Source organism: Macrobrachium nipponense, chromosome 9, assembly GCF_015104395.2.
Source record: "Macrobrachium nipponense isolate FS-2020 chromosome 9, ASM1510439v2, whole genome shotgun sequence".
NCBI classification, from domain to species: domain Eukaryota; kingdom Metazoa; phylum Arthropoda; class Malacostraca; order Decapoda; family Palaemonidae; genus Macrobrachium; species Macrobrachium nipponense.
Window position 1 is genome coordinate 6,899,595 of NC_061110.1, and position 10,355 is coordinate 6,909,949.

General features: G+C 35.6%; 1 long non-coding RNA gene across 1 annotated transcript in view; it reads right to left on the minus strand.

Annotated features, from left to right (window-relative positions):
* LOC135218441 (uncharacterized) overlaps nucleotides 1–1,139 on the minus strand; it is a 4,112-nt gene extending 2,973 nt beyond the window's left edge. The window contains exon 1 of the long non-coding RNA XR_010315325.1: nucleotides 644–1,139. This is a non-coding gene — a long non-coding RNA (uncharacterized LOC135218441). The remainder of the gene's footprint in view (nucleotides 1–643) is intronic.
* Between the last annotated feature and the right edge of the window lie 9,216 nt (nucleotides 1,140–10,355).

Genomic DNA, 10,355 nt, shown 5'->3' on the forward strand with positions numbered 1-10,355 from the left:
TCGTTTCATGGATAGAGTTCATCTTCTAAATAATAATAATAATAATAATAATAATAATAATAATAATAATAATAATAATAATAATACAGGAGTTATTGAAAATAATGGCTATTTCAGCCGAGTTTATTTTGTATAGAATTTTCTCTTGAATAAACGCAGCTTAAATAGCCATCATTTTCAATAAAACCTGTATTTTAGTTGGGAAAAACTCCCTATTACGAGAATATATAGTAATGTTCTAAGGGGTCCACAATAATAAAAAATGCTAAGAGTTTGTGTATAATTTAAAAACACTTTAACAAAGCTTTCGAACTCTTCCCTGAAGATGAACCCAAGGAAGGGTTCGAAAGCTTTTATTGAGTGTTTATAGATTATACAAGAACTTTTAACATTTTTATTAATGTGGACCCCTTGGAACACTGTATATACTATCGTGGCACAGAGTTTTTCCCAAATAATAATAATAATAATAATAATAATAATAATAATAATAATAATAATAATAATAATAATAATAATAATAATAATAATAATAATAATAATAATAATAATAATAATAACAAAAAGTCTTACAGAGAAGTTAAAGTTATCAAAAATCATTATTAGTTATGACAGATAAATGCACACACAAGGAAGGTATTACCTGATAACATGAATGATCCTAGTGAGACGCTCATTCCACGTCAACAAAACCGCGTGACAGTCTTTCCGATGCAAAGCTCCCCACATTATCCCAGCCAGATTTTGTTCCATGAGACCCAGATCCTTTCTCGTGAGGGACAAAATGTTTAGTTTTGACGTAATCAGAGACCCGTCGTGTTTTAGCTCGCTAAACGAGGTCGATTTTGATTCTTGTTGGGCTGTTGTAGTCCAGCGTACTGATTGTGTGGGCAGTTTCCAAAGTACTGGCAGTGACGGAAGTTTCCACCGAACAGACTCTGTTGGCTGCTTCCAAAGTACTGACAGTGTTGGTAGTTTCCAAAGGACTGACTCTGTTGGCAGTTTCCACAGAACTGACTCTGTTGGCTACTCCCACAGAACTGGCAGTGTTGTCAAACTGCAGAAGTCTTGAGCCCTCCAAGACGTGAGTGAGGACGAGGAGCTGAAACGCGATCTTGTAACTCATCTTCGAGGAAAGATTCTGAAAATGTAAGCCATTATTAGATGACTCAGTTTCTGCTACGGAACAATATTATAGAATTATGATAACCACTTTTCACGGCCAGTTCAGAATATTACACAGTGCCTGCAAAATGATGACAATGTCTTTAAACTTAGAATTATTACATGAAGAAAGCAAGAGCGGTGGTGGAATTCTCCTTTTTAACTGCCTGCTGTGCATGTCTTAAGAATGAGAAACATCACTTCGTCCTAATTTTCTGTTTAATGTTTTTATATACAGGTTGGGAGACCACCTTATTGGTGTGTCTAACTGGTGCGCATAATCACTGAGGATTAAATATGATGAAACTAAGCTCCCTGCTATTATGTAAACCTCAGGTATGAAGGCAATTTATAGAAATAAGACGCTGTACAAATCAATAGGCCTACAACAGCTTCCTGTAGTATAGTTCTGCATAAACTAAACTGGTAAGTGAATCTAGATATAGCAATATCTCAACACAATATATTGACCACACTAATATGATGGAGCCCAGTGTCCTGCAATTTTTCAAACCTTAGGTATGAAGGTAATTTACAGAAATAAGCTGAAGTTTAAATAGAAAACAGCTTCCCATACAGAAGACTGTGCGAGTTAAACTGATAATTGAATCTCGATTTAGCAATGATATCTCGACGTAATATATTAACCAGACAAGGACTTTCTATACTCTGGTTTGGACAGCAATACAATCTCCAAGTTCCTCTCTGATATAATGGATATTATTAGTAAGAACAGGCTATCTTTTGCGAAGGTGTCTTAACCGGACTGATTGTACGTAGTACTACCTGATAGAGACGACGCCAAGCCCAAAATGAACGTCTTCGATTTTGGCTCTGATCTTATATACTCTTCTGGTTCACAGACGGCGTCGGTACCGTTGCCAACTAGCTATTTTAAGATTTTATTTTCTGAGCCAGTCACTGTTCTGGTGCATTTGTATTGATTACTTTCAATCCAATAATATAGCTTTGTTGATACGTGAATAAGCTTTTAAAAAAAGGAAAATTTAGGAAAAATAGCTTCAAAGTTCTTTTGACATTTTACTTATATAGACTGATACTCCATATTTGAAACATTCATAACAGTTGCTTTTTTGGTTCAAGCTATCCGTGTACTAGCACGGGCTCTTGCTTCTGAGCAGTCAGTATTACTTCGCAAAGGATTCTGTGGTACTATTACATAGTTCATATATGACTGTTTCCTTCATAAATCAGGGTTTTTTTTTTTTCTTTCTTTCTGAAGATGCAACGATAAGAATATAGTAAATAAGAAATCATATATATATATATATATATATATATATATATATATATATATATATATATATATATATATATATTCGATTATGGAAAAAAATTTTGCTGATACTTACCAGGTGCTCTCTCTCTCTCTCTCTCTCTCTCTCTCTCTCTCTCTCTCCATTCACATATGTATCTAGAGCAACATTGGGCTGTATCTATGTATCTAGAACAGTACTGGGTTGTATCTAGAGCAATATTTACGTTTATCTAGAGTAATATTGATCCGTATCTGGAGTACTACCATTGAGCTGTATCTAGAGCAGCATTCACATATGTATCTAGAGCAACATTGAGATGTAGTATCTAGAGCAATATTGATATGTATCTAGAGTACCTACCATCGAGCTGTATTGGAACAACATTGGGGTGTACGTAGAGCAATTAAGAGGTGCATCTAGAGCAATATTGAGCTATACCTAGAGCAAGACTGGGTTGCATCTAGAGCAACATTCAGCTGTTTCTAGCAACAGTTGCACCCAGTTTAGATAAACATTGAATCTATCTATTGGCATTCAGTATAGTCAGCAGATGACAAGTGACTACCTACTAAACTCAGTATAGGCCTACTACACCTGACGCAGTGCGGCAACGGCTACAGTGCACCGCGTCAGGTGTAGTAGGCCTATACTGAGTTTAGTAGAGTCACTTGTCATCCGCTGACTACCGAATGCCAATTGATGGCTTCAATGTTTGTTTAAAATGGACGCATCTGCAGTAGATTCCGGTCAATGATGCTCTAGAAACGGGTGAATGTTGCTCTAGATGCAACCCAGTCTGGCTCTAGGTATAGCTCAATATTGCTCTAGATGCACCTCAATATTGCTCTACGTACACCCCAATGTTATTCCAATACAGCTCGATGGTAGGTACTCTAGATACAGATCAATATTGCTCTAGATACTACATCTCAATGTTGCTCTAGATACATATGTGAATGCTGCTCTAGATACAGCTCAATGGTAGTACTCCAGATACGGATCAATATTACTCTAGATAAACGTAAATATTGCTCTAGATACAACCCAATGTTGTTCTAGATACAGATACAGCCCAATGTTGCTCTAGATACATATATGAATGTTGCTGCAGATACAACTGAAAGAGAGAGAGAGAGCACCTGGCAAGTATCAGCAAGAAAATACTTCCATAATCGAAAAAATGAGAAACAAGAGAGAGAGAGAGAGAGGAGAGAGAGAGAGAGAGAGAGAGAGAGAGAGAGCAGCCAGTAGACTGAGATTCCTTTCTGAGCCTTTTTTCCCCGGTTTTAAATCATTTTGTTGTTCTAGATACATAGATACACCCCAATGTTGATCTAGATACATATGTAAATGTTGCTGTGGATACAACTGAAAGAGAGAGAGAGAGAGAGAGAGAGAGAGAGAGAGAGAGAGAGAGAGCAGCCAGTTTGTCTTCCATCTCTTAGACTGAGATTCCTTTCTGAGCGTTTTTTTTTTTTTCCTCGTTTAAAATCATCTTCTTCTTCCTTTTCCTAATCTGATGCCTAGGACAGAAGAACTGTGGTTCTCTTCTCGTTAGTCAACAAAAAATCTTAGAGAGGAAAAATATTAGACCGACGTCAAACTTGGAGCGAAGGAAAAAAATAGTATCGAGCCTGATCAATAATTAACGAATGACCAAGGCGATCATTTTTGCAAATGCGCTGCCCGATAATAATCGAGCTTTGTTTACCGTCTGACATTTATGAATGTTTGATCACGTGTCACTCTTTGCAACAGCTCGTCGATATGTTTGCTCGTCCTTTTGTCTTTTTTTTTTTTCTCGTAGTTGCATGGTGGCTCGTGAATTGATGAATACATTTTCTTATTAATATATTTCTTGCTTATTTTCGAAATGTGGCCTTGTTCTTGTTAACATCATTAGTTCTTTGTTTGACTTGGTTTCACTGATACGCAGGAGGATCTGTTGAACTTAGTCTATACTGTAGTACTACACAGATACGAGCGAGACAGTAATATAATATATAACTAAGCTCCAAACGAAACCATAAATTGTAAAAGACGTCGTAGACAAATTTAAGTAGCTACACTTCAGACGCTCCCACCAACACTCTCTCTCTCTCTCTCTCTCTCTCTCCTTCAGTCTTGACTGTTATACTAGAGGTGGCTGGTAGTCTCTCTCTCTCTCTCTCTCTCTCTCTCTCTCTCTCTCTCTCTCTCTCTGTGGTCTTGTAAAACCACCTGAAGTTTGAGGAAAACAATTTTGTCCAAACGTTTATGTAAATATGTAGAATCAAATAGTCACTGTTTACAAGATATGTATGCAAATGTAATAAACTAAATGTAAATACCCCTTATAATTCCATTCTGCTCCATGTTGAGAACAGCTACATTTTATAAAACAATTAAATTTTAGAAATGCAAATGGTCTGAAAAAAAACTTTGCAATAAAGAAGAAGTTCAGAAATAAAACTCGCCAGATAAGTTTTAAATGAATTACAAGCACGACTCTTTTCTCCTCCATGTGTCATTTTGTTGCCATTTCAGAGGACACAGTCTCACCAAAAATCTGTCTGTACTCTTGAGTCACTTGGCTAAATGTCAGCCGTCGATTTGAAATGACTCGAAGCCCATTTCCTTTTGTTTATTCCATTTCCATGCTGTCTACATTCCTGCCTTTAATACACTTACAAATGCACACACTGATACATATATAAATGGCATTTCGTTGGGTATAAATTAAGCATAGTTATTCATGTGTTTTAATTATTTCACAGTATATTATCATCTGTTAATCCATATACAGATTTTGAATTCTATAGCCATTGGAATTGGAATATAGAATTTAGGGCAAAGGCCAAGTGCTCAGACCGGTGAGGTCATTCAGCGCTGGAAGGGAAACCTTGAGTTTGTTTGTACGATTTTTACGTTGCATGGAACCAGTGGTTATTCAGCAACAGGAATGCCCAAGATTCGAACTCGCAGCCACCGAGGTGGCAGGCCATTACCAAAGGTTTTAAAGGTGTAGCAAGAGGAAATCTTCATAGGAAACATGTTAAGAGAGGGTGGTGAGCGAGATAGAAGAAAGAGAATATGAAAGGAGGTACAGCAAAAAGAATGAAAGAGTTAAAGGTAGGGGTATAACCTTCAGTACTAATGCCTACAGTGCACTGAGGTGCACTGATGGTATTAACACCTTTCAGGGTGTAGCTAATATATTTGGGTAGTTTATTTTGAAGTCTCATGTAGAATATCCTACTTGCTGTCTTTCTGGTGAATGACAAGTCTTAATTAATTCTGCTAATGTATCAGACCCGGGTCCTATGATTCAAAGCATTCCAGAAAGGAAGTTCATAAGTTCTTCTAGAGCTCAATGAGAAAAGGTTAATGAAAAGATGAAGAGTGTTCCATTTCTTTTATTACAGGGTTCATAAAATACAGCTCAAGACTCAACACTCAAAAAGAGACGACCACCTCACTGTGATTTGTCGTTGAGAGAATTTTGTGGATCGGAAAAAAAAAAAAATGAATATCATTTTGTCCTCTCAGCCAGAATTACAACCAATCTTCAATTCGAACAACTTTGGCTGATTCAAAAAATGCTCATTTAACATTTCTTCTAAATCTGAACTACTATAGTTTACAAGAATAACTATTACTATCCAAAGTAAGTTTTGTAAAAATCAATTTCCCATCAATTTTTGTTTTGTTTAAAAATATAGTTGACCCAACATCTCCAGTACTTTGTCAAAGGAAAAGAACCTCGGGACGAAATAAATAGAAACGTACAAAAAACTATTCCCAGCATCTACGCAAAAAGGCAACCAGAAAAGCACCAAACTGAGTCTAGAATCAGTTCACTTCGAGAAAATCTAGGCTGAGGCTGTAATCGCGAGGTCCACCCTTGTGACTACTTGTAATCGATGTCTTGTTCGAGATCTGGAAAAATGGATTTGATACCTGCTTCGAACACTTGACGGATTATTGAGTTGGAATATGATTATTAAGCTGAATCATGTCTTGTCTAAAAAGGCAAAGGAAAATCGGTGTCAACTCCCACCTACAATTCCCTGATTGACTGCAAGGCAAATTAGCTGAAGCCAGACCCACTAACATGGACGTTAACTGCAAACTATGGACAGACGATGACTGTAATACAGTGCTAAAGTCAAAACAAAACATGATGAGCAGTGGTTCAAATTATTTCATTAATAATGAATTTCTTTTCATTTTCAGTACAGACAGCCTCTGGTTTGTAATAATTTCTTTTCATTAAAAATCACTACTGCATTCTCCAAGTTCATTTTATAAAATCTTATTTATTTCTACATAAACACAAAAGTTTAAGTACAATATCCACTCTCTCCAACAGCTGGCAGCACTAAGGTAAATTAATCAAAAGTTTCAAATTCACCTTTACAGCGAGATGCTGTTGAAGGGATCTTTAGCAAACTACAACCTATTGTGTCTGGAGTTCCATAGGGTAGTGTCCTGGTACTGTTATTTTTAGTGTACAAGTGATACGGTTGTTGGCCTGGAAAACAAGACAGTTCAGTATGCTAATGAATGAACCTTTCTATAGAACAAGAAATTGAAGAAAATTATGGAAAAACATCATATTTACTTGTATACAGTATTCCCCACAAAAAAATAACTTTGCTTCTACTGGAAGAACATTAAGGAAGTAGTCCTTATGACCAGATCACCAAAATTTGTTTATTTCTAAAGGCACCTCAATACCATTCCTTGAACTAAATTTTAAGCTTAAAATTTTCACACCACTGGCAAGAGCTCAACAAATCAACAAATAACTTCTCTCAATTCCAAGAGCAAAAGGAAAGTAGTCACTCTCATGGTCACTAAATCGATATCTATTTGTAATATCAATATTGGAATAAACAATGTTTTTACAATAAAACTATCAACACCTACAACTGTTGGGCATTATGTCAAAAAGAACACATGAAAGGAGAGAGTGGAGATGTCTAATTTCAAATCTAGCCTTGCACATGGAAAAGCAATTGTTAAAATATTTGCAATGCAGGTGATATTCACTTTATATTATTTAACAATGAATTCTATATTCTTATTTAAAGAAATCTGTCAGCAGATTAATAAAAATAACATTTTTTTTATATTTAATTAAGTTTTCCTTAATTATGGCTATGGTATTTTACTTTTCAAATTATTTAAAAGTGTTATCAACCGTTTGGTCTGTGGCCATAAAAACAAGCACTGTGATGTACATGCAAAAGAATTATTAAAATGACAGAACCCTTTTGATAGAGGTTGGATCCATCATTGTTTCTGCTTTTCTATTTCAGAACTCTGCACATGGAATTCTTATACGTATACATACATTATCCATAACTACTACCATATTAAACTTATGGATAGTTTACATGGCTCCAAAGTGCCAAGATAGTATGCATTCTCCAACTAGTGAGTGATCCTGACTGAATATGACATTCTTACTTAGGAAGATGCAATTCAGTGTTTTGTTCAATTTAGACTGTTGTTTTGATAAATGAATAGATAACAAAGCAGCACTAAACAATTTTTTTAACAAGATTAAAACACAATTGGTCAATGAATAAACTGATCAATATTACTCTCAACTGGTGGGCAAAATAGCATCCCTAATATTATGGTAGGTTGCAGGTAGTTTAACAAAAGCAAAAAGAAGCATGACCTTGGCAAGGCAGAGTTCACCTAAGGCGTACTATCAACCAAGGTTAGTTATCCAGATCATGCATTTAATATTTCCATAACTGGATCAATTTTGTGCTGTAAGATACGCATTTGTAATTTCTCGTGTCTTCCTTTCGTGTATTTTAAATCTTCCAGATATTTCCTCTATATTACAAGGATGTGATTATGGTTGATACAAATTAATTACTGATCACTTACTTGCAAGTCTTTCTTGCTGTCTTTGAAGTACTGAAAATATCAAGTCTAATCTTCCTTAGTGTAAAAGTAGATTGTGTATACCACTGGGTCCATGAGAATGCACACAAAGATGGCTTAGCAAATTCACCCGTACGAAATTCAAACTCTGTCCCAGATCCCTTTCCTTCAAAAAATACTCAAGACGTGGGTCAACCAGGCACAATTGTGACACCAATAATATAACTACTGTACAATGATGAGGTACTACTTAACAAATCTTATCTGTCTAATTTCCAGCACAATAATTTCTGTGGCATGGTAAACAATTCAACCAAATTTGACTCAAGAGATTTTTTATGCCATTTCCTAAAAAAAAACTTTGGAAAATAACACCAACGGTTACAAAATATGCAGGTGTAAAATAAAAATAAATAAACAATCGGGTTCATACTAGCCTACCTAAGTTCCAGATTATCTAAGAGACACTTAACAAAACAGTACAAAAGCATTGATAACATGAAACACTATTTTAAGATGTTATACTCTATCATTACTGCTGTAATGTTACTTCCTTCCTTATGAGACCCAATTCCAAATTGAAATCAAAAGAGTAGTAGAACATTGATTTTTCATAGCAGGTCAACAAATTTCTATCACAACAACAGCCTGAGAGCGCTTTGTGACACGCTAAGCCATTTGTTTCAAAAGACCATAAATCTAATAGACATACTCCACTTAGAACTAAGATATTCGTTTCCTTTAATTCAAAATGTCTCCAAAACAACTACGTACCAGTCCATCATCATATGGCATGAACAGCAACAATACCGGTGAAGGGTTATTCACACTGGCCTTTATACATTCTGAATATCGGAAAATATTTTTTACCCACTGCCTTAAAAGTTTTCAATACTTTATCACAAAACACTTCCAGAAGGTCTCACTCAGACCATAAGCATTCCTATTTATTGAATTAAACTTTAGTTACACATTCCCCCCCAACCCCTAGAAGGGCATGAATCCTTGTAATATTGACTTTAATAAGACCAGACTGATCAACACTGGCCTTGAGACACACCCACATGTTTTGGATCCACATGAACATATGACAGCCAAAATCATGATTTAACAGAACCTCTTCTGTTACCTTCAAGGACTTCAGAGTTTGGAATTGAGTCAAGCCATAAAGAAAGCTTAAAATCCTCTCCACCCATTGAGTGGTCGGAATATTTCTACTTAAGTTCAGCGAGGGCAGAAGTTATCAGATGAGCAAAGTTTCTTCAATAAATAACCTTAAAATGTGTGCGTCTGTTTACTTTGGGTTAACTAATCCTTCTTAAGGATGCATTTTAAAACCATGGCACATCCTCTGCCAATTCTAAATAAAACACCAAAACTACTAATCCAGTATCAAGTAAGAAAATATAACTTATGGCACAATAACATCCATAATAACAATTAAGTAGATAAAAAACAAAAGCAATCTGCTTTACAATTCATAAATATGACCTCAAACGCAAGTATAATACTGGGACTATCCATACCTCTGCTCAAGGTGTGACTACACTCAGCCTTCCTCCACATTCACACACTGAAAGCAGCTTCTCAGTGAATTCAAACATGACGAAAAAATACGAATCAACAAAACAGAAACTGAATTCATTAACCTCCAAACTAATTCACATTTAAATCTACTTGTAGAAATGTTTCAAAAGTTTCACTGATAATTTGATAATCACAGCCTTATTGAAGCTGGCCACATTATGATCTTCAGTCACTACTTATGAGATTAACAATTCCTTGAATTTGCGAACTTAACCACAGGCTTTCTGAAAACAACTCAATAATTTAGTCAAGCTCTACAATGTTAGAGAAATGAGAAAAGTCTAACATTTATAAATTCCATCTCGAAACAGTATACATCTACGCCATCCAACCGCAGATGCAAAAATAGAAGAGACGTCAGCAAGAAATATTGATAACTGCTTTGTCACAGAGAGAGAGAGAGAGAGAGAGAGAGAAGAGAGAGAGAGAGACGAGAGA